Here is a 23457-nt window from a genome sequence, read left to right as displayed (position 1 = left end):
GTTATCTTGTGTCCTAACCATCAGAGCAACACTCAGGCTTTTTCTTTCACTCCCGTGTGTTTAATGATGCATCAACTTCATTATCCAGAAACTCATTTTGCTTTACAAGGACAATCAATATACTACCCATTTGTCCCTTTGTCTTTTTCTACAGTAAGTTCCTCCAGTGGAGCCAATAAAGCAAAAGAAGAAAACTATGACCTTTTCAATATACCATTTGAACCAAAGTTCAGGACAAATGAAGAGAAATATTCAGATACGTTTGGAGCACACCCACAAATATTTGCTCAGCTTCCTTTAAAAATGCTTTTATTTCTTGGCCTGAACTATATATTCTATGGATGTAGACAAAGTAGTATGTGTGTATAAAAAGTAATAAACAGAAAATATTAATAAAACACTAGCAAATATACTGTGCAATAAATTTTGGTTTTTCATTTTAAAAATCAACAAAGCTTCTGTTTTCATAGAAGACACTAGAACTATCAGAATATATTTATCCTGTTTTCAGCACATAATTTTTCCAAGACAGTGAACACAAAATAAGGGCTCTTTCAGCCTAGACCACCACAATTCATCTGCATGCTAAAGGCACGGGGCCTTTTGCAAACAGTCATTACATTGTCTTTTCAGCAATAATACACTGGAACACTTTTCCATTGTTTCCAGAGTCAAAGGGATCCATCTATAGCAATAGCCACAGGCAAAGCCGGCAGCTACCCCAGTGTAAACACAGCCTTTATAGCTTCTCCTGAGGGAAATGCAAAAAATAGATAACATAAGCACAACGTGACAAATTATTGCAGGCTATTCTGGCAGTGGTTGAGATGTAGGTGGCACTTTCCAGAAAATCAGAATCAAATAAAATAGATCCTTTTCCTCGAGCCTAAAATCTATGCTGCTAACGCATGTATTTATTTAGTCTCACCCTAAACTACCCGTTTATAGTGTCTTTCAACACATCCAGGACTGGCCAAGATGCCTCAGTCCCCGAGGAGAGACAAAGTGGCCTGTTCCAGAACCCTCTGTGGCTTGATAGCAGTTCAAACACCACTTCTCTTCACACTGCTTTCTAATTCTCCCCGTCCTGTCTCCTGCTCCTTCATCAAGAGGATGGAAGTGGGATAAAACTTCTTTTCTCCTTCATCAGTTACCCACTTGATGGGGGGGGGGGAGATGCTCTGGGGGGGAATCAGACGCAGAGTCGATGTCTGTCTATAGTCACAGCCCCCGACTCAACCCAATCTGACTTGGCTAACTGAAAAGAAACTACCTCTCAAGTCTTCATGGGGGCACAAACTCAATGTAGTCCCTTGCTGAAACCATTACCAACCTGTCGGCCCGATCACAATTAGGCTGCAATTCCCTGCACCCATTCCCGAAAGAAACCGAGACAAAGGATCACAGGCTGAACTTGGGCAGCTCATTCTGTCCCTGCGGCTGCACCTGCCCACGGAGCCCAGCGGGCCCAGTTTAATGATAAGACACACCCAGACTCAAGCCCGGATGGTGTGGCTAAGGAAGGGACAATTGTGTTCAGCTTTGTTTTGTTTTTTTCCAGTTACCTCACTTTTTCTTTTTTTCAGATTGTCAGAGCAATGTATGCTCAGTTTAGAAAATCCAAAGAGTATAGATAATTATAAAGAAATAAAATAATGCTACCACCTGGAGACAAACACCTGGTTTACCAACTGGAATGGTTTTTCCTGGTTCAGAAGTTTACCAACAAAGAGAATGACCAGTAAACCCTCACAGAGCCACTGTTATTTCTCTGGTTTCACTTTGGCAACACTGGAATTTAGTGGTATTTCTTATACTATATTATTGTAGCTGCCTATTTACTTGTTTGTCTGCCTTGCCCTTAAGGGAGGGTCTATCACTTAGTAATTGCTCAATAAACACTTCTTAACTGAAGTAAATTAAATCAATCTAATTAGCCAGCAGTGGACTTTCTAGGCAGAATTGGAAGCCCAGAATCAAATGTTTAGTTTTGGTTCACAGTTGTAGCCAAGAGAAAGTCAAGTTTTATCTGCTGAGAGTATGTAGTTTTCTTTTAAAAGGAAACATCTACCATCTTACTTTAATTAGCTTAATGGAATTGCCTATCTCTGATGATTCTGATATTTCATAAATATCCAGAGAGAGGAAGGGGGGGAAAAGTCACAGAATGGTCAGTATTTAACAATTTCTAATTAGAGTATTTTTCATAGTTTGCACACATATTTTCAAACTTTGTTCATAACTCTGGAAAAAATTAAAAGGCAGCATGATATATGATCAAGACCAGATCTGCAGGCAGAGGATGTGGGTTTAAAATTTGGTTCTGACATTCCCCCCCCCCAATTTTACTCAAGTTACTAAACCATCCAAAATTAAGAAACCACCCTGTATTCTTTTTTTTCTCTTTCTTCCGTTGTTTTCAGATTTCACTAATTTCTCCTCTAATATTTTATTTTATTATTTTATTTTATTTTTCCAATCCAGGGTCCAAAATCACATTTGGTTTTTAACTGTGAAATCCTCCTTAGTCAGATTTAGACAACGGGATACTCACAGAGTATCTCTCTGGTCCATCTGAGGTCAAGAAGACTAGAATGGGGCCCATAAAGTGCCTGTTTGAAGACTGGATCTGTCCTTAATGAAATCCTAGACCTGTCAAGGGGATGGTTATGGAGAGCAAACATGAAAGCACCCTAAAAATTATAAAGCACTACCCTCCAGCAAGTTCATTTATTCTTTCATCAAACATTCAGAAAATCCTTCCTGAGGGTCACCCATATCTTAGACACTGTGTTAGGCACGTGACTTCATCCTTTGCTGGCATTTCTGGTCTTATAAGTCTGATCATTAAGTATTTATTTATTTATTTTTATTGTTGACACTATTACAGATGTCCCCATTTCCCCCCTTCCTTTGCCCACCTCCACCCAGCCCTCACTCCCCTCCCTTCCCTCTGGCCATCACTTCACTGTTGTCTGTGGGTTAAGCATATATGTATGTTCTTTGGCTAATCTTGTCACCTTCTTTCATCTAGTCCCCCCACTCCCTTTCCCTATGACAGCTGTCAGTTTGTTCCATGCTTCCATGTCCCTGGTTCTATTTTGTTCATCAGTGTATTTTGTTCATTAGATTCCACATATAAATGAGATCATATGGTATTTGTCTTTCTCTGACTGGCTTATTTCACTTAGCATAATAATCTTCAGGTCCATCACAAAGGGTAAGATTTCCTTTATTTTTTTTTTTACAGCTGCATAGTATTCCATGGTGTAAATGTCCCACAGCTTTTTTATCCACTCATCTACTGATGGGCACTTGGGCTGTTTCCAGATCTTGGCTATTATAAATAATGATGCTATGAACATAGGGGTACATACATTCTTTCTGATTGGTGTTTTGGGGTTCTTAGGCTATATTCCCAGAAGTGGGACCACTGATCAAAAAGCAGTTCCATTTTCAATTTTTAAAGGAAGTTCCATACTGTTTTCCACAGTGCCCACAACAGTCTGCATTCCCACCAACAGTGCACAAGGGTTCCCTTTCTCCACACCCTCTCCAGCACTTGTTGTTTGTTGATTTGTTGATGGAGCCATTCTCACAGGTATGAGATGGTATCTCATTGTGGTTTTCATTTGAATCTCTCTGAGATTAGTGATATTGAGCATTTTTCATATGTCTATTGGCCATCTGTATGTCCTATTTAGAGAAGTGTCTATTCAGGTCCTTTGTCCATTTCTTAATTGCTTTGTTTGTCTTCCTATTGTTGAGTTGTATATGTTCTTTATATATTTTGGAAATTAATCCCTTACCAGATGTATCATTAGCAAATACGTTCTCCCATACAGTGAGTTCCCTTTTCATTTTGTTGATGGTTTCCTTCGCTATGCAAAAGCACCCTTAGTTTCTTCATTGATGAAGTGTAGGTAATGTCCACTTCACACTGTTGTTTCTAGGACTAAGTGAAATAAAAGAAAAATGCACCCGGCAGATACCTGAATACATGTAGGTGCTCAAAAAGTGTTTGTTAATTCCAGGAAATCATTTTCTTTTACCTTGTTTTTAGGTGGCACTTTTCTTCCTGAGATTATTCACAACATGGCATAAGATAATTTTAGATATAATGAGTTGTTTAGGTAATTATTATCCTCTTCATGTTATAAATAGAAAAATATTCAGGGTTGTGTTTACTTGAGACAATTATGCCAATTGTGCAGCATAACATGGGTAGAAATGTATCTTCCCTTTTTCTTTTAATTTAGTTTACAGAGAATTTATGTGAGAGATGATTGTCACCTTACCCAAATAGCTGACTGAGTCACACACTCTTGCTGAGGTGAATCAGTGAAGACATCCAACAGTCCTTCTGAGATCTTAGGCATTGGTATAAAAGCTTTAAACAGAGGTGAGCAGTCACATCTGGGTGTCTCCTCGGGGAAGGACAGCTTATTGACCACCCACATGATACTAGTTTCAATTCAGCACTGTCCAGGACACAACCCATCAACTTGCACATTTACAAACTCATTCCTGTCGCTGCCCAGGGTTGACTGGGCTCTGAGGCTGGCTCACCCTGACAGCACCCCAAGGGATAAAGTTAATAAGCCAGTAGGTCAGTTGGTTCATTTATAAGGAAAGATACAGTGTGTGAGTAATGCAGACACTGAGTTTTCCCCACCCACCCAGTCTACCACCAGCCCCCCGCCCCCACACACACCCATAAGTGAGCTACGGGGAAAACCAATTTATTAGAACTTTGTTTCGTAAGTCTAGAATCAGGACAGGAGAAATTAGTTGTACAATTCAAATGTTCAAATAGCTTTGATCGTTGGGTTCTGTCCATTTAAATTAATTCCTTTGTTGCCTTCCAACACCCCAGGTTAAAGGAAAGCCTTTCAGGCGCTGTTATCTACAGCAATCTGGCCTGGGTGAGCTGTGACTGAATGTTTCAGTCAGGATTTTAGTGCCGGGAGTGGTCAGACCAGTTACCAGTACCTCTCAGAAATATTCAGCATATTGGCCACATTCCTTGAGTTAAAAAAATGATAATAATAAGTTGTTTAATTAAAATAGAGGGGGGAAAAAGTATAGTCATCCAAATAATGCCACCTGATTGCCATGGTCCCTAAATACACACAATCTTAACCTGCCTGGAGCCAGGTAGGGTGAGGTGCCACGAATTGCCGGCTTTCAGTCACTTGCCCACACCTGTGGCTGGAAAGATGACCTGATGAAGGAGGTGGAGGAGGGGAAGAGAAAGGTAAGTGGCACAGACATGGCCTGGGTGGACCAGTGAATACTGTGAGTTAAGAGGACCTGTCTCCATTACTTGGTAAGGAAACTAAACGTTGCCAATTGTTCAGTTTCATTTAGTTTATTTTAGTTTCCATTCGCTCTTGGTTTTTCTACTTTCTAACAAAACCATTAGTGGAAGCACCTTAAAGGGCCACTTTAAAATAATATGTAAAATCTGCCAGCATGGGTCTTCTGGATGACAGGGTTAGTCTTCTGAAGGACAGTGACATTTCCTTATAGTATAGACATTTTATAATAGAGCCCTCATCTGAAATGAGTCTGTAGTCAGTTTTCAACTACAGCATTTAATAGTTTCTCCCTCTCTCCCTTCCTCCTTCCTTCCTTTCTTTTTTTCCTTTCTTTCTTCCTTTATTTATTTTTTCATTTGTGAAATCCTCACTATTCTGTTCTGTTTATAGTGTTTGGGGCTGCAAGGCAAGTCCCACAGTTAGCTTCCTGCGTTGCAGCCTGCTTGTGGCACATAGGCTCTGTCCCTGTGTGAATCATGAGAAAAACAAGAATATAGCACTTATTAATGCATTCTGTTCACTAATAAAAGGAAGTCATCCTCAAACTATGCTCTCAAAGAATATTGATTTTTTTTTGCACAGAACTAAGCTATCCTGCTCCTTAAAAATTAAACAGTGATGACTATTTCACAACTCAAAGAGAAATTTCAGCTAATAGTGGTTTCTCTCTTTTACATAGTTGTTTTTTTCTTAAATTTTTGACTCTTGCTATAAAGTGTATATAGGCATTATTTGTCTATAAGAGATAGTATTTGATTTAATGCAAAAGTCTATATTTACTTCCAACATATTTACTCCATCAATATTTCAAAAATATTCTGTAAAAAGGCTCATGACTTCCAGATGCCCTGCCAAATAAAAATATTTGAGAACCACTGTTATTAATTAACAAAAATCAAAAACAAAACATTTGATTGAGCTCTGATTTCTATTTATAATAATATCATATATATTTTAGAGCAAAGCACAAACTAATATAATACCTCAATACATGTTTGCAGGTTTTCTCAATCTATATCACTGTTACCCAACAACGTCTCTTTCTTTTTTGTTTATTTATTATTTTCAACTACTACTGACTATGTAGTTTCTTTCCCATTGACTTGCTGTATGTCTGTTACAATTTAGGTTTCAATTGCTCCCTTAAGAGCATATTTGTCCTTTCTCCCAGAAGAGGCCACATTTGGCCTTTCCAGTTACATCTTGTCTCCCCGCTCTCTTGAAAGACTCCCCGAGTGGCCGGCCTTCCCTCTGAATGGGCGCAGTTTGCCCTGGAGACCTGCCTCAAGCTCAGTGATTTTCCAACTTGGCTGCACATCAGAATCACTTGGGAAGACCTTAAAAATCCAGGTTTCCAGGCAGCACCCTTGAACAATTAAATCAGAATTTCGGTATGAGATCCAGGTAGAATCTTTTGAAAAGCTCTCCAGGCGATTCTGGAGTGTAGCCAAGGTTATAAACTACTGCTTTAGTCAGAGATCTTACCTACATTTTACAACCTGCCTTCCATAGAATTCTCTGATACACCATGCATGATTCAAGGAGATAAGTTTTCTTCGCCCATCCTTCTAAATAAAAATCTGAATAAATAAAACAAAGCAGCTATTCAGGCAGAGTTCATGTGATTTCTTACTGCTCATTCTCCACATTTTTCTTTTAAGAGTCAGCTCATAAGTAGGTTTAAAAAAATAGCAGTGAATGGTCCCTACTATCTTATCTCATGACCTTTTCCATTGTTTCCTAATGTTAGCTTTGCACATTTCAGGACCAAGGATATCGTAAAAGTCCTTTGCCACCTTTTTTTAGGAGAATTAGTGCTGTGTAATTGTGGTTTTTCGTTCCACTTCCTTCAGTCCGAATCCAAAGCCCTATGTATTATCTGAACTCTAAATTAAACTTTTATTGTTTACCCATCCCAGGCAGCGTCGACTGTAAAGTTCTCATAAACAATGACTACCCCTCACTCATTCGCGTATCTCAGTGTCAAGCAGAGGACCTGACTCAGAGCCATGGCGGTTAAATGAAACTAATTGATTCCTTTGCTTGTTAATTAATAAATAAACGGACACATGCTGGGATGTGGAGAGCTAAGCACTTATTGAAATCAAATCAGAGAGAAGTTCACAGATAAAGGCAGGCGGCGTGTACCTCCAACGTGTGCACAGCTATCAGGCAAGAAATCAAAATACGTGCAGGCGAAATGTCCAGAATTTCTAGTCAGTTGTGAATGGAGGTGATTATGAAGAGATATACATGAAAATAGTTAAATAACCATAGAAGGCTGAGAAAAATGAAAAGTTACAATCAGTGACATGCATAAAAAATTGAATTACATAATTTCATAGAAGAGGGCTATAACTGGCTTAAAGCCACTGAGAAAAGCTCCAAAAACTCAAGACAAACCTTTAAATACAGGCAGGATTTAGAAATGGTCAGGGAAAGAAGGGCACTCAAGGCAGGAGGCTGGCAGAGGCTAAGGACTGGAGGGGGGAGTGAATGTCGGGCAGGGGGAGGCAGCAGCTCCCCGTTGCATCAGAAGCTTGGCTGGCCAGCCCGGGGCAGGCGTCTCCTCTTGGACAACATGGCACTTGGACTTTACAATCTTTAGGAGGTGTGTGGGTGTGTCTGTGTTTAATAGTATGCTAATATTTGAGTTTCAGAATAACTTCTGTGGTTCAAAGTATGTAAGCCAAGGACCAGAAACAGGAGCTCATTTATTACTATAATAGCCTAAGGGATGAGCATGTGGAAATGAGTGTATATAGCAAGAACTAAAAAGAAAATGTATGACAGCAGGAAGCATTTAAGACAAAGAACCTGTGGGACTCCGAGACTGATGTCCTCTATGAAACAAAGGAAAGGGGGGAAGCAAAGATGATTCCAAGGTTCACGATCTAAGTGACACCAAATTAGTAAGGAAGCTGAGGAAAGACACAGAGCCCTCAATATTCTAAGACAGCACCCCAAGCCCTCCTGTTAGGATTATCATGGCAATCTTAGGTAAACAAATGGGAAATAAGGATCTGCTCATTTCATTGATCAAGTCTTAAGAGGATATATCAAGTCCTAAGGTAAGTTTAAGCAGACGTTTGATATAATTTACTTTCAGAAGCATGGATCTACATTATTTTCAATACAATTAACTTCTAACTGAAAAATATCCTTTCCAATGGCTGATAAGCACTCTAATTTTATCAAGAGAAAGACTTTCAGTAGGGCAGTCATGTATTCCACACATTCTGACAATTTATATCACCCTTAGAGGCCAGAGGCCATTTTTAAGTGATCCAAATAAAACAGTCAGAAAGATTAGTAATACATTTCTGTATCAAATGCACATTCTGAATAAGTTTTATTTGTTTTAACTCTTTTAGATGATAAAATTGATAGAAACATCAGTATTCTTTGGTGGTACAATCTGGAAAAAGATATCCTTTTTAGACACTCCTAACAATGTTCCCAAGTTAGTATCACAGCCATCATGAATAACAGCTACTTATATCACTCAGTAATTTTGGTAGGCAGTGCCAACATCCTCTAAAAAAAAAAAAGAATGAGCTGAAGTCATTAAAGCAGAGTCATAGTTTCCTTTATCCAGGCCTTTATTTATTGTACCATTTCACCAGAATTCTGCTCTATGTGGTTAACTATCCACATTCTACCCATACTCAAAAGTCTGCTCAAATAACATTTCCCCTGTTCTGAAATTCTATTGCATTTTCTCTCTTTATTCCTTGTCTTAGTCCATTTGGGCTGCTAAAATAAAAACCACAGACTGAATGGTCTATGAACAACAGAAATAGATTTCTCAGTTCTGGAGGCTGGAAGTCTAAGGAGGTCAGGGTGCCAGCATATTTGGGTGAGGGCCCTCTTCTGGGTTGCAGACTTATGGTTGTGTCCTCAGGTGGTGGAAGGGGGCAAGGGAGCTCTTGGGTTCCTTTTTTTTTATAAGGACACTAATCCCATTACAGGGATCTAATCACCCCCAAAGGCCCCACAGTCTGATAGCATCACCTTGGTGTTAGGGTTCAGTATATAAAAATTTGGGTGGACACATTCATACATTAGCACACTTCATTTAGACTTGTCATTTTCTATGCATATTACTTGTTTTCTCATAGTGACTGTGGAAGAATCTCCCTGCAGAATGAAGGAACAAGTTAATTATACCTCTTCTTGGAAGTACAGATGGACTCAGAGGTTGGGACATTCTGCAGTTCAACTGGCCTTGTCTCTAACAAGGCAAGGCAGTGCTATGAAGAAAGAGACTGTGCTGTATGAAATAATATCTATGTTATGTAACAATCAGATGAATTTCATGGTTTTGAGTTAGAAACTGTTGTAGATACACTAGTTATAAAGGACATTTTTAGGACAATTGGAGAAATTGTAATATAAACAGGAGGTTAAATGGGGGAAAAACTGATGGATATGAAAAATTGGAGATTGTTAACTGAAAAAAAAGCAACTAACAAGCCAACACTAATAGCATCCTCTTCTAGAAAAAGATTTGGAAGGATATATACTAAGAATTTAATAGTGGGCAATGGAATTGAATCTTTCTTTCTTATTTTTGGCTTCTCCACATTTTCTAATTTTCTACAACATATATATATTCTGCTTTTTTATAACAAGATCTTGTTTTGAGAGAGAAAAATCTCCCTAAATTGCCAGCTAATCTGTCCCTGCCTCATATTTGCCTCTGCTCCCTTGTTCCATATTAATTGCACCAAGATCTCCCCAGAAGCCCAGCCAGAGACCCGGGACAAATGTCAGGCATCTCACTTTCCCTCGCCCACCTACATGTTCTGCCGTCTGTCCCCCTCTCTCCTCTCCTGCCATTGGCTTTGATCCAAGCCTGACCATCTTTCACCAGGCTCCCTGTCCCTGGTCGGGCTCTCTTCTGCACCCTCCCCCAGAGCGAGCCATCTGAAGTGCAGTCTCAGTCTCTTGCTTAAAATCCCTCAGTGGTTCCCCGTCCACTATAGGATATAATCCAGGCTCTTAGTGTAGAAGGGAGACCTCTTCAGGACCTGGCCCTCGGGGATGTCCCCCCTCACCCCTTGCCTCACACCACCCTAAGCTCCAGCATTAACAACCTGCACGTTGTTCCCTGCGCACAGTATGCCCTTTGCTGCCTCGCTCCTTTCCCGCAGGCTTTTCCTCTCTCTTTGTGTGCTTTCCCCACACGGGGTGAATTGCTAGGACGCTTCCAGCATTTCTCCTGCAGCAACCTTTCCCTGAGAGGCCTTGGACTCCGGCTGAGGGCCGTCTTTCTCTGTTCAGGGCACTGTACACACTGCTACACTCGCCACTGCCGCACCCCCACCGACGCCACTGCGCCGAAACCTGTCTCTGTGCCTGCATCTCCCACTAAACTAGAGGCTACCCCGAGGAGGCCCTGGGAAGCGTCTTATTCAGACGTGACAGGCCTGCGGTACATATCTGAAAAGCTGATCTGAATGGTGCCTGGTCCGTACGCCCCTTCGGGGGCAGGTTTCCTCACTCCCCGCCAGCTGCCTCCACTTCCCACGGCAGGCCCAAGGCGCAGTGCCGGGACTGCAGACTGGAAGCCGGCCCTCAGAAAGAATGAACGCCCCCCGACGGGAGATAGTGGCCCCCTCTGTGCCTGGCGGGTTGGGAAATTGGAAAGCCATCAGCCTCCTGGGTTCCAGATGCCCTCCTGAGCCAGCCCTGAGATGTGGTTCTTTCCATCTGCCTTCCTGCCTTCTAGACGTTAGTTCTGTCCTGGCCACAGGTAGGTACAGATTCCCTATGGCCTTCGAAAAGTTTCTTCCTCACAACTGGACCCACCTTATTCAACCTTCCTAGCTCAGTCCCCGAGATGGGCCTCTGGGCAGCACAGACCCTGCTGACCAGTTGCTCCCTGGCCCTTGCCTAAGCCTCGCTGAGACAGTGAGCCTTGTCTTTCCAGCTACGTCAGACGCTCCCCAAGAACAGGGCAATACGTCTATATGTCCTCTGTCCCAGTCACGCCTAGCTCAGGGCTATGCATGTGGTAAGTCTCAGCCCATCTTTGTGGATTCACTCATTTCCTGAATATTATCTTTCAAGCCAGTCATCATTTTATGATCTATTTGCTAACATTGTTTTTAACATTTCAAGAACAGTCCTTATCCTAATCATTGGTTTTATCTTTAACCATATCTCCATCTTCGGATGATCTTAAAGTCTGCTACTGCCAGTCCTTTCCATCTACACATTGCCCATTCATTCTTTTCTTCTCTGATTTGCCTCTTAAAATTTCCAGCACTTTTAAAAATATATATCTCTTTATTGATTTCAGAGAGAGGAAGGGAGAGGGAGAGAGAGAGATAGAAACATCAGTGATGAGAGAGTCATTGATCCTGCACGTCTCCCACTGGGGATCAAGCTCGCAACCTGGGCATGTGCCCTTATTGGGAATTGAACCGCGATCTCCTGGATCCTAGGTCAACGCTCAACCGCTGAGCCATGCCTGGCCGGGCTTTTGCACACATTTTAAAGCACCTTTTGCCAAAATCACACTGGAATTATCTATACTCTGGAAATATGTGTATTTGAATTTTTTTTCAATTGCCATCAACTGGATACTAAATTCATTTTTTTCTTCCAAATTCTGTAGATGTTGCTCCATTATCTCCTACATTCCACTGTTGGAGAGAAGTCTCAGGCTAAGGTGGCTTTAGTTCTTTGGGAAGTAGCACCCTTCTAAGCCTTTCTTTCTCCCACCCCATGGAATGATGGACTGTCAGGCTGTCAGGCACATGGCTAGGCTGGGGCCTGGGTTTCCCTGGCTAGAGTCCTCTGAGACCCAGTAGACCACTCAACTGCTGAGAAGAGACAATGTGAGGGCCTGAAGGACACTGCAGAGACCAAGGCTGGGTTCTGGGAGCCAATGCCTCAGGATTCAGGAGGAGAGCAAGTGAAAGCAGGGCAGAACCTGAACAGGATCAGGGAAGATTCTAGTCTCTCATTTCAAAGCCAGAGGTATGTGATGTAAGAGTAGATTTGTCAGCCTAGATTCAAGGCCTGGGGCTGGAAAGATAAGATACTTTCTGGATTTAAACATTTCAGTACAATATGTACCTTGTTGGGTTTTGTTTTTTGTTTGTTTTAAATTTATCTTTATTGTTGAAAGTATTACAGATATCCCCTCCCCCACTTTGGTTCCCTCCACCTTGCACCCACTCCCCCACCCCAGGCCTTTCCCACACTATTGTCTGTGTCCATGTCTATAGGTTATGCATATACGCATATAAATTCTTTGAAACATGGGTGCTTCCTCCCTGTCCATGATCACCCATCTCCAGTCTTGTTCTTAGGTTTGTTTTCAATCTAGATATTAAATATTTTTCGATTTATAAAAGATTTTTTCTATTCACTTTTTATTATTATTTCTGATTCCATTTGCTCTATTTATTTTTTTTTCCATAAAAATAGTATATAAATTTGCAGCTCTCTCTACCTGCCTCTTCATTCAAATTATTTGCTTCAGAAGAAGAAACCTTGGAGTGAGGCAAATTCTTCAGATGGGCTATAAAAGGCACAAACTACAAAAGAAAAACTAATAAACTGAACTCCGTCAAAATCAATAATATGTGCACCTTGGAAAACACCATTAAAAATGAAAAGGCAAGCCACAGATAGAAAAGGAAATATTTGTAAAACATATACCTAAGGACTTATATCCAGAATATGAAAAGAACTCTTAAAACTCAATAGTAAGAAGACAAACAATCCAGTTGGGGAAATGGACACTAAAGTTAGACTAGACAGTTTCGATAGAAAAACAGTGTAATGGCCAACAGACAGGCAGAAAGCTGTTTAACATCATTGGTCAGTAGGAAAATACAAATTCACCTCATAATGAGATGCCACTCCGCATTCACTAAGATAACCAAAATTAAAATGACTGATAACCCTGAGAATGTGGTGCAGCTGGAATCCTCATATATTGTTACTGAAAAGGTAAAATGATACAACCTCTTTGAAAGCAATTTGACACTTTCTTTAAAAGTTAAGCAAACATTTACCATATGTGTGTGCCAGCTTACCAACATATATACCAACATTTTCATTCCTAGGTATGTACCTAAGAAAAATGAAAACATATGCCCATATGAAGATTTCTACATGAATGCTCATAGTAGCATTATTCATAATAACCCCCCAAATGGACACTACCTGAATGTTTACTTCTGGATAGACAAAATGTGGTATATCCATCCACACGAGGGACCCATACAATGAACTACTGAAATACACAACATGAATGAACCTCAAAAACATCATGTGAGTGAAAGAAGCCGAACACAAGAACATCTGCTACGTGATTCCACAGATAACCTCTCTATAGAACACAAAATTAGAATAACAGAAAGCTGATCGTGGTTTCCTGGGACTAGGGGTGGCCTTGAGTGCAAAGGGGCACAAGGAAGGTCTTGGGGTGACAAAAGTGTTCTAAAGCTTGATTAAGGCTGCACGACTGTGTACATTTACTGAAACCCATCACAATGCATGCCTACAATGGGCAATTATTATATGTAAATTATACCTCAATGATGCTGTAAAAAACTTTTCTTCACATTCTAAATCATTTTCTTAAGCTAGTCATCTACACTATTCCATTTTCCACAGTTAGGTAGAATAATATTTTTTATTGCTTTCAATTCAAGTTTTCTTTGATTCATGTGTGTGTACGTGTGTGTGTGTGTGTGTGTGTGTGTGTGCCTAAGATCCTCTTTTATTGACAACTGAAGAAATATTAACAGTGTTTTTCTTCTTTTTCATGAGTAAATCTATTTCATGGGGGGAGAGAGTTTTTTTAAGCATTTATAAATTTTCTGGTGAATTTGTTCACAGTTCTATTTGTTTTCTACTTCCTCATTTTAGAGTATGATGTGTTGCACTTTGATGAATGTGCTGGGAAGCCTGGAAGGCTGGACAGGAAAGCTCAGGGTGCATGAAGGAGACTGTCGGTGGAGCAGGCGGGGGGCTTTGCGCACACACCCTCCACCCCCAAAGGCGGACGGCAGGAATTTGAGTTGTGGCTCAAGAACAGGAAAGCAGGGCAGTGCTGCCCAAGCCCGATCACTGGGCAGAGGGACCAGGCACTGGCACTGGCAGAGGAGAGGTCCGGCCAGAGGGAGAGGAGAGGTGCCGGGTCTGGGGTAACTGCCCCTAATCTTCCCAGGAAGGCAGAGAATTGGAGAAACACCTACAGAATCTGTAATGGTTTCAGTGCTTCTGATTCTCACAGTGGCTCCTGAAAATTCCCTCCTTTATGCATGGATATCGGGGAGGCTGGGAGAAGGGGCTCAATGCTTTCACGGCCTCACTACCCTCCTGCAAGTCCTCCCTGCCAGGGTTCCTGAAATCCCTCAGCAGCATCAGTTCCTTCATGAGCCCTCAAAATGCAAAATTCAAACAAAAAGAAAATGGGAAAGCTTCTTTAGGTTTCTAAAGAAAATGTGCCTGTAGTTCTCTTCAGGTGGACAGTATATTCCTAACAGATAGCTAATGAAATCATTTATTTTCCGAGTTTTACCTTCGGGGCAACTGCTATTGTAAGAGGCTTGTTAAAATGCAATTCTTCTCTTCTAAATTCGGTTCTCCCTCTGCCTCCTGCCTCCTTTCTCGGTTCTTACACCAAATGATTGCTCGTAGCACCCAGGCCCAGGTGTGTCCTTTGCTATGGCCCGTCTCTGCAGCCCGCGGGGACCGTGTTAGGGTACCTCTGTACCTCTGATGGCCTCCAGGGCTGCCCTTCCCCTCGTGACTGTCCACGGGCTATTGTTCAGGCAGTTAACCGAGCTGGAATAACCTTTTGGGAGAGGCATCAGGACAACGAGAATTGCAGAAGCCTCTCAAAGGATCTTCAAACGTAAGTGGAAAGGGAGAGATATGAATGTATTAGAGGATAATTCCAAAAAGTAGGAGGGAACAAAGGGCTTGAAGTAGGCTCTGAGAGAGTCTTAGGAAAGCAGCAGCATCTGCTGAGGCCTGCGGAAAAGGAGAGGCGATTATTATCTGAAGGCTCAAAAAGACTGGCATATTGGTCTGGCCCAGTGCCAGGTGCGCAACATATCTGTCGAGGATTATCAGAGCTCTTCTGTTAAAGCATGGATCACATGTGTGCTGAAAATGTGTTCTTTCTCTGGGATCGAGGTGACAGACAGCCACATCACACGCCATCCCTTTTTCCATCGGGATTTCAGCCAGCCAGTAAGCCCAGTCATCACCCAGTCCGTCTCAACGGTGTGCTTGCCCTAGCCAGCTGAACAAAATATTTTCAGCATGTGGAATGTAAACAAGGTTCCTACTGTTAGTAGTTCTGTGTCATTTACTTGTGGTTTATTTTATTTTACTTTAAGTCACACTTAAATTCAAAAGGTTACCAGCCTGCGTGATGCATGTACACAAATCAGAAATATAGATTAGAATTGCAACTGATTAGTTAGCTGTGAAAGCGTCTGTGTAAATGGAAGAGGGGGGGAAATCTATTATGCTCCTGGGATATCGCTTCTCCACAGGAAATTCAATTGCGAAAAGGGCTTTAAAAGCAATGGCTTTAGTCATCTGTGTTTTCTACACACTGGTTACAGTAAATGCTAATAGAGGACCTGCAGTGCTCACGTGACACCACCTCGCAGAGAAAACAGGGAGCGGTTCCAAGGGGAGAAAGGAGCCCCACACATATGAGTCAGTACACAGTGATCACAAAATGTGTGTCTCTCATGCTATTGAAGATGTCTTTCAAGAAAACACCATTTTCCAGGTGCATTATTTCCAGCCATTTGAAAGCACACGTGTGCTACGGTGCATGCTACTAAGTGATAAACGCTGTGCGGACCTTCTGGGCCTCACTGAGGATCCAGAACAAGACTTGGCCTTCGTTTGTAAATTTCCTCTGAAACATATTCTGTCTTCCAAATCAATACGGAGCTAAATGAGGCATAACAATTTCATTATTCACCCACCAGCCTCTCCGATCAATGTTTTCCTGGCTCAGTGCCATGAATTATACAGTTGCTAAAATTTTGTTGGCACGTTAGTTACCTTGCCCACGTTTTTTGTATTATTTCAAAGCTGGGAAGCTAACCTGAAAATTAGCTAAATTATATATTTCTTTGAATTTTTCATGGTACCTTCTGAGTTGCGGTCAAGGTGCAATCCTGGGGTCAAGGATGGGTCAGGCAGCAGGGGATGTCCCCCTGTGAGTCCCCACATTCCATCTTCTGTTGCTCCTTCCTCCTTTACTCAAAAGTAATTGGTTTCTAGCTCACCCAATTAGTCTCATCACACTTTCTCAAGTGATACCAGCTGTATCATGACTCACACCAGCGTCTTCCTGGGAACAAAGCCCCGTGGAATAAATGCTGTGTGCCCTACTAGATTGGCACCTGGAGGATCACAGGAACAATCGCCTTAACCACAAATTACTTGGATCATTTGGCAAAAGGAAAAGCAACTTCCTCTAACAGGTGAGATTTGAAAAAAGTTTTCATCTGAGAAGGAGAAATGGATAGCTCAAGAATAGGGATTTAAATCAAGCTGGGAGATATGAGAGAGGATTATCAGTGTTTTGGTCAAATGGCTCTAACAACGGATTTTGGTCCCACAGCTGAGCCCAATGACAAACAAGTGAAACTTCATTGTTATCAAGAAAAGCCCTGAAACCAAGTAAAACTCCATCAGTGGGACAGGGAGAAATTTAATCTTCCTGTACATTCTGGATTCTTTTATAAAAATAAATTTCAACTCAATCTCTCATTTATTTGTTCTGAAAATAAATCATTTCTGATTATGGAATAATTATCGTCAATCTTGTAGGGTTACTGTGCTGTAGTTTTCTGTATTTTCTATATCCAGGATGCCTTGTTTTTCCATTACATTTGCCCCCTTTAATTCCGTACAGTACATGCATGAACAATAAGGAAATCTGACTTTAATTAGTCATCCACTTGAAAGCCACATCTTGAGCATTTCAGTGCAAACTATTTTCCTTGTGAATAATTCTTACTGGGAGAAGTCTTTATTGATCTAACTTGAATCTCCTTGATCTAAATTAAAACCATGCTTGCCTGCTTTATTATGAAGAGAAACATTTATTTCTCCTACTCATAATTTCAATTATCTCTTGAAGGAGGGGGCATCTATCTACACCCCATCAAGGGGCGATGGGGGAAGACATGAGCTTGATGTTCATTAGGCCCCAGTTCACCCATACGAAGGGTCACTGTGTTGTGCCAGGCCCAAATCTTCCCTTCCTACATAGACGAGAAGGACCAGTGCTCTCTTCTGCTTCCTGTCCCCTGAGTGTCCTGTGTGTACTATAACCACCCCCTCTCCCCAAAAGTATTCTAGGGCCTGGAAATCTTCGAAGAAAGGAGCCAGGAGTTCTACTGTAGCCTTACACAAAAATCACATTCTCTAACACCATTTCCTGCATTGGGGCTGGGAAAGGAGGGGAGGAGAGTCATTGATTTAATGATTTTAGAAAGTGCATCTATTGGTTCCCATCAGGCAGGTCTTCATTGAATGCATCTGCTGGAGGCAGAGGAGATAGAGGTCTTAGGCTCTGCTATGATCTGAATATCTGTGTCCCCCTCAAAATTTATATGTTGAAATTCTAATACTTGATATGATGACATCCTAATGGCATTTTTGGAAGGTGTTAGGCAGTGAGGGTGGAGCTCTCATGAATGGCATTAGTGGTCTTATGAAAGAAACCCTACAGAGCTTCTTAGCCCCTTCCATCAAGGGAGGCTACCATGAGAAGTTTGCAACCTGGAAGAGGGCCCTTGCCAACAATGTCTGCACCCGGATCTCGAACGTTCCATCTCCAGAACTGTGAGAAATAGATTTCTATTGATTATGAGTCACCTAATATGTGGTATTTTTGTTTTAGCATCCTGAATGGACTAAGACAGGCTTCAACAACTAAGGACTATATATTGTCCATAGAGATTATTGTTTTTATATGTAATTTTTTGACATGCAAAATAAGGCTGTCTGCAGTTGTGAGCCGGGCACTTGGAGGATCCAAAACAAAACAAGCCCTGTCTCTAATCTTCAAGAAGTTTCCAGTTGTATCTCTGTTGATTAAACAATTCAAGGGACCTCACCATTTCCCTTAGGCCTTGTTTTCTAAGGTACTGATCATTTTAAAGCTTCCCTTCTGGAGATTTTTAGTTTCTAAACTGTGATTCTTAGAGAGCACAGTGTATTCTCCCAAGGTCCCATTAATGTGAAATATTACTTCCTGATCTCGCAGAGTCGAAGCTTTGCATTTGTGTTAAGCTTTAAAAATAGCATCTTTGTCTAAACAACGGGCACCACATTGGCTATTCAGGCAGCATCTGCAAGTGTGCCGTGCTCTCTCATACTTCTGGTGTAATCCAGCCGGGAGCAGGGCTCCCAGATTCAGGCACATATGTGACAGGCATGTCAGCACTCAGTCATCCATTCTTGCTATTTAGTTAAAGAACAGCACATGGGTCAGGGAGCCAAATTACTCAAGGACTTAAATGTCCTCAGCGGGTTTAAACCTTAGAGCTGTACAGAATTTGGCTTATTACAGTACCTCCAAATTTTTTCTTTCAATTATTGGTAAAAATGGCTTGAAGTTATGTTGACAGCATATTGTGATACTACCCTGTTCCAGCTTCCTGAATCCTTTTTTAAATTTTGATTTGTTATTTCTATTAGTTTATCATTGGGTAGTGTTTGCTCAGGCTGAACTAATAGTGTTTAGGATGGATGTAAGAAAATTATTTTTCTCTGTCAAAGGCAATTGGCATTGCCTCAAAAATCCACCCAGGGACTCATAAATAAAAGTCAAGATATTTTTTGTTTGAAAGAAAGCACATACTGTTCACATAATATTTAAAATTGAAAACATAACTTTCTATTCAATAAAAACAACAAATGATAAAAATGTATACATTGGTTCTGTATTATGGACCAATTAGAAGACCCAGAGGAAGAAGAAGAAAAAATAAAAACAGGAAAAGAAAAAATAAAGAGGGGAGACCAGATAGAGACAGAGATACAGAAAAAACACACACACACACAGGGAAAAGTGAGGGAGAAAAGCTCAGACCAGCCGAGAGCATAGCTTTAGAGTTACAGCAAACAATGCGTTTTAACCTGTTGCCATTAAACAAGGAAACCTTTCACAACTAGAGCATACACGAGCTCATTTCAAGTAGGAGTTTGAAAGGGAAAAAAGTAAGTCACAAGACACAAGAGTGTTGCTTTAAGCTGGTTTCTATACACCATATAACATCATCTTCCATAAACCTGAGGATGGGCCATCTAAAAGCGGGAGGAAACCCTCAATGAAAACCTTTAGTCAATTTCCCAAATATCATCATTTAAAGAGCTCCTTTGGCCCTGGCCCAGCGGTGTGGCTCAGTGGGTAGAGGCAAAGTACCTGGGTTGCAGGATCCCTGGCTAGGTCGGGGGTGCCTGCGGGAGGCAACCAATGAATGGTGCTGTTAATCCTCACCTGCGGGTATTTTTTTCCGTTGATTTTTAGAGAGAGTGGGGGAGGGGAGAGAGAGAGACATCTAAATTGGTCGCCTCCCCACCGAGCCAAGGATCCTGAAACCCAGGTACGTGCTCTTGACCTGGAATCAAACCCATCACCCTCTGTGCACAGGCTGATGCTCTAACCACTTGGCCACACCACCCAGGGCCCAACTGATGTGTTTCACATCGATGTTTCTCTCTCTCTCTTTCTGTCCCCTCTCCCCTCCACTCTCTCTAAAAAAATCAATGGAAAAAATATCCTCCAGTGAGGATTAACCAAAAATAAAAAAATAAAATAAATAAAAGAGCTACTTTATTCCATAAACTAATCTCATTTTCTGCTCTATCATCAGAAAGAATGTAATCTCAGGTTTCTGAAGCACTTGACCTTTATTTTTAAAGACTAAGGCTAGAAAGTCCTTTCCTTAATAATGTCATCTATATCATTTCATTCCCTATTCAGAAAGAGGAAACAATTTTTTGGGTCCTTTTTGGTCACATTTATTCTGAACTCATTATAATTAAACAAGGAATAATCTGACTTATTTTTGAACTACCTGTGAGGAAAAGGGCTGCATAAGTAAAAAATTAGCAAGATTACAAGGACAGTCACTGGCCTACCTAAGATAAGAACTTTCAGGAACTTCATGAGAATACATTTGGTTACAATTAATATAAAAATATAAATACATCACTGATGGGAATATAAAATGATACAAGTACTTTGGAAAACACTTTGGCAGTTTCATAAAAACTTACACATACACTTACCATATGACCCAGCCATTTCCCTCCTAGGTATGTACCCAACAGAAACGAAAACATATGTCTGCCCCGAGAGTTGCACACCAATGTTCATAGCAGTATCATTCATGAAAAGCAAAAAGCTGGAAACACGCCAAAAGTCCATCAGCTAGTGAATGGACAAATTGTGGTACATCTATACAATATATCAATAAAAAGGAGAGAACTGCTGATACATTCCATAACACAAGTGAACCTCAAAAGCATTTGTGCTCAGTGACAGAAACCAGACACGTAAGACTACATACTGCATAATTCCATTAATGTGAAATTTATGGAAGGAGTAAAACGATAGAGACGGAACACAGATCGGTGGTTGCCCGGGGCTGAGGTGCGAGTGGGGATGGGTAACCTGCAGACGAGCATGAAAGCAGCTATAGGGGCGATGGCAGAGTTCTAAAACTGGATTAGAGCGATGTTTGTACAACTGTATAAATTTACTAAAACTCATCTGGCTGCCACTTAAAATGTGTGAGTTTATACTACATAAATTATATGTGAATAAAGCTGTTTTTTAAAAGAACGTATCTATTAGCAGGAAAAAAATTAAAAATCTATGATGATGTACTTACCTTTACAAAAGGAAACACAGGAAGAATCAACCAGAGACCTTGAAGTTGATTACCTGTAAGAGGAATGTGGCCGTAAGGATTTGGGAGGGAAGGGCATTTGTACAAATATAAAATGGAACAAATCAATCCAGTTAGATTTCAGGTGAATAGTTTAACAGCATAAAAGGAGAATGGAAGAGCCAATCCGAGCAATGTGTGAATACAGTATTTGACATTATATACCCTCAATCTGTGGCACAGCAATGGGGCACCGAGAAGTTACAAACAAGTCCCAAGCTCCTTTCAATAGGTTTGTTTTGTGTCAGGCAAGGATGAAGAAATTCTGAAACTATTTCAGATGTGTTATGAGATTGAGCACATAAGTAAATATGTATTGTTTGGGGGAATCTAAGGTTTTTGCTGAAAATAAAACAAACCACACAAAAAACACATGCAAATATGGAATAGAAAAAGGCAATAAAAATCCCTGTGGGGATGGATGGAAATTTAAATGATTGCTGTGAATCCATGCTTCCTAAATGTGTTCACATGTATATGTATTTATCTATGTATATGCATATATGTCTATGTATATTTGTATGTATGTATGTATATTGCCATTGATTTTCTAGTTCACACAACTGAAAGGTACAAGCAAAGATACCCCAGGAGCAATGAGCACACGCCACACCCAGATCCTGATTTTAATGCCTTTCCTCATTATAATGAACCACAGCTCTTTATGCCTGAATTCAGGTCTGGTGCTGGTAAGTACAAGAAAAGCCTAGAAAATCTTTTGATGCCAGATGTGTTCAGCATGATAGACAGGGAGAGTGTCACATATGACAGGGACACAGGAGCCAGCTTGCAGGGGCTCCACTAGCCAAATCTGGGACAACTTGAACACCAAGTAATTAAATACAGTAGTGAATTTTAAATAATTGAAAAAGTAGACATTCCTGTGTCCATACCTATGACAAATATATAGGCAAATGGGAGGAATAGGAAGAGTTCCTGCTTAAAACAGAATACTAAGTGCCAAGTGGTAAATGGGAGGGAATCCTAGAGTTGGAAAGTAACCATGTGCAACCGTCATAGTGAAGATCAGTTCAGCAGAAATCACCACTGGACGCTGAGTCCAGCTGGAAATGTTGATGAGGAGCAGGATATTTGCATGGACTTCAAGTGTCTCCCCACAGATCATATATCTATATAATAAATACATTATATAGCTCTATAATGAGATACAAAATAGATATATAAAGAAATATGATACATGAGAGCAAGAGGGATTAAGCAAATGGATAAAATGTTTATAGTAGGTGAATCTGGGTAAACAGTACAGATATATTCTTAGCTATACTCTTATTTATGCAGGCTTTCTATTTTTGGAATAATTTCCAAATAAAAAGTTTAAAAATTGAAGAAACAGTAGCACGAAAGTAGCCCTTCACCCTCAACTTCTCTTCCCAGGAATAGGCCAATGTTAACAGTTTTGTGTGTATATTTCTGGATGGTTTCTATGCATTTTTTATTGTGGTCAAATATACATAACATAAAACTTACTGTGTTAACCATAGTTAAGTGTACAGTTCAGTGCAGTAACTACGTAAACAGTGGAATGCTTCTGAGTTTGTATGTTGTCTTTGTGCAGGGACCATGCCACCCTTCTCTGTATCATTCCAATTTTAGTAGATGTGCTATGAATTTTTAAACGTACATATTCCAATATTATAAATGTAATCATACCATGCTAAAAAAGAAAAAGAAAAAAATGAAGGTGAAAGGTGGGCTTCCCCAGTAAAACAAAGGCAAAAAGACCTGGGATCAGTAGACCTGCAGGCATGTTTAAGGAAACTCTTCAAGCAGAAGGAAAATAATAACAGATGGAATTGTTATCTACACAAAGGAATAGCAAATGCCAGAAATGGTCAATATATGGGTAAATACATAAACACTCTCTCTAATTTAATTTCTTTACACAATATTTGATTATTTAAAGTGAACATAATAAATTATGTGGGGTTTATAACATATGTAGAAGTAAAATATATGACAATAATTACATAAGGAACAAGACAAGGAAAAAGGAAGTGTACTGTTGTAGGTTCTTACATGTCACATGAAGTGACATAATATTACTTAAAGGTAAACTGTGATTAGGCATGATTAGTTAAATATTATAAACCTTACAGTATTTTTTTGAAAAAATCTTACAAAGAATGTATAGTTAATAAGCTAAT

At 40.5% G+C, this 23457-nt stretch overlaps 1 non-coding gene across 1 annotated transcript; it reads right to left on the bottom strand.

Moving 5' to 3' along the window:
- Window positions 1–22824: 22824 nt before the first annotated feature.
- LOC148094376 (U6 spliceosomal RNA) lies at window positions 22825–22930 on the bottom strand. The gene has a single exon (XR_015716356.1). It is a non-coding gene; the product is annotated as a U6 spliceosomal RNA (small nuclear RNA).
- Between the last annotated feature and the right edge of the window lie 527 nt (window positions 22931–23457).

Source organism: Miniopterus natalensis, chromosome 1, assembly GCF_054644295.1.
Source record: "Miniopterus natalensis isolate mMinNat1 chromosome 1, mMinNat1.hap1, whole genome shotgun sequence".
In the NCBI taxonomy this organism is placed as follows: Eukaryota; Metazoa; Chordata; class Mammalia; order Chiroptera; family Miniopteridae; genus Miniopterus; species Miniopterus natalensis.
This window is presented reverse-complemented; position numbering and strand designations above follow the sequence as displayed.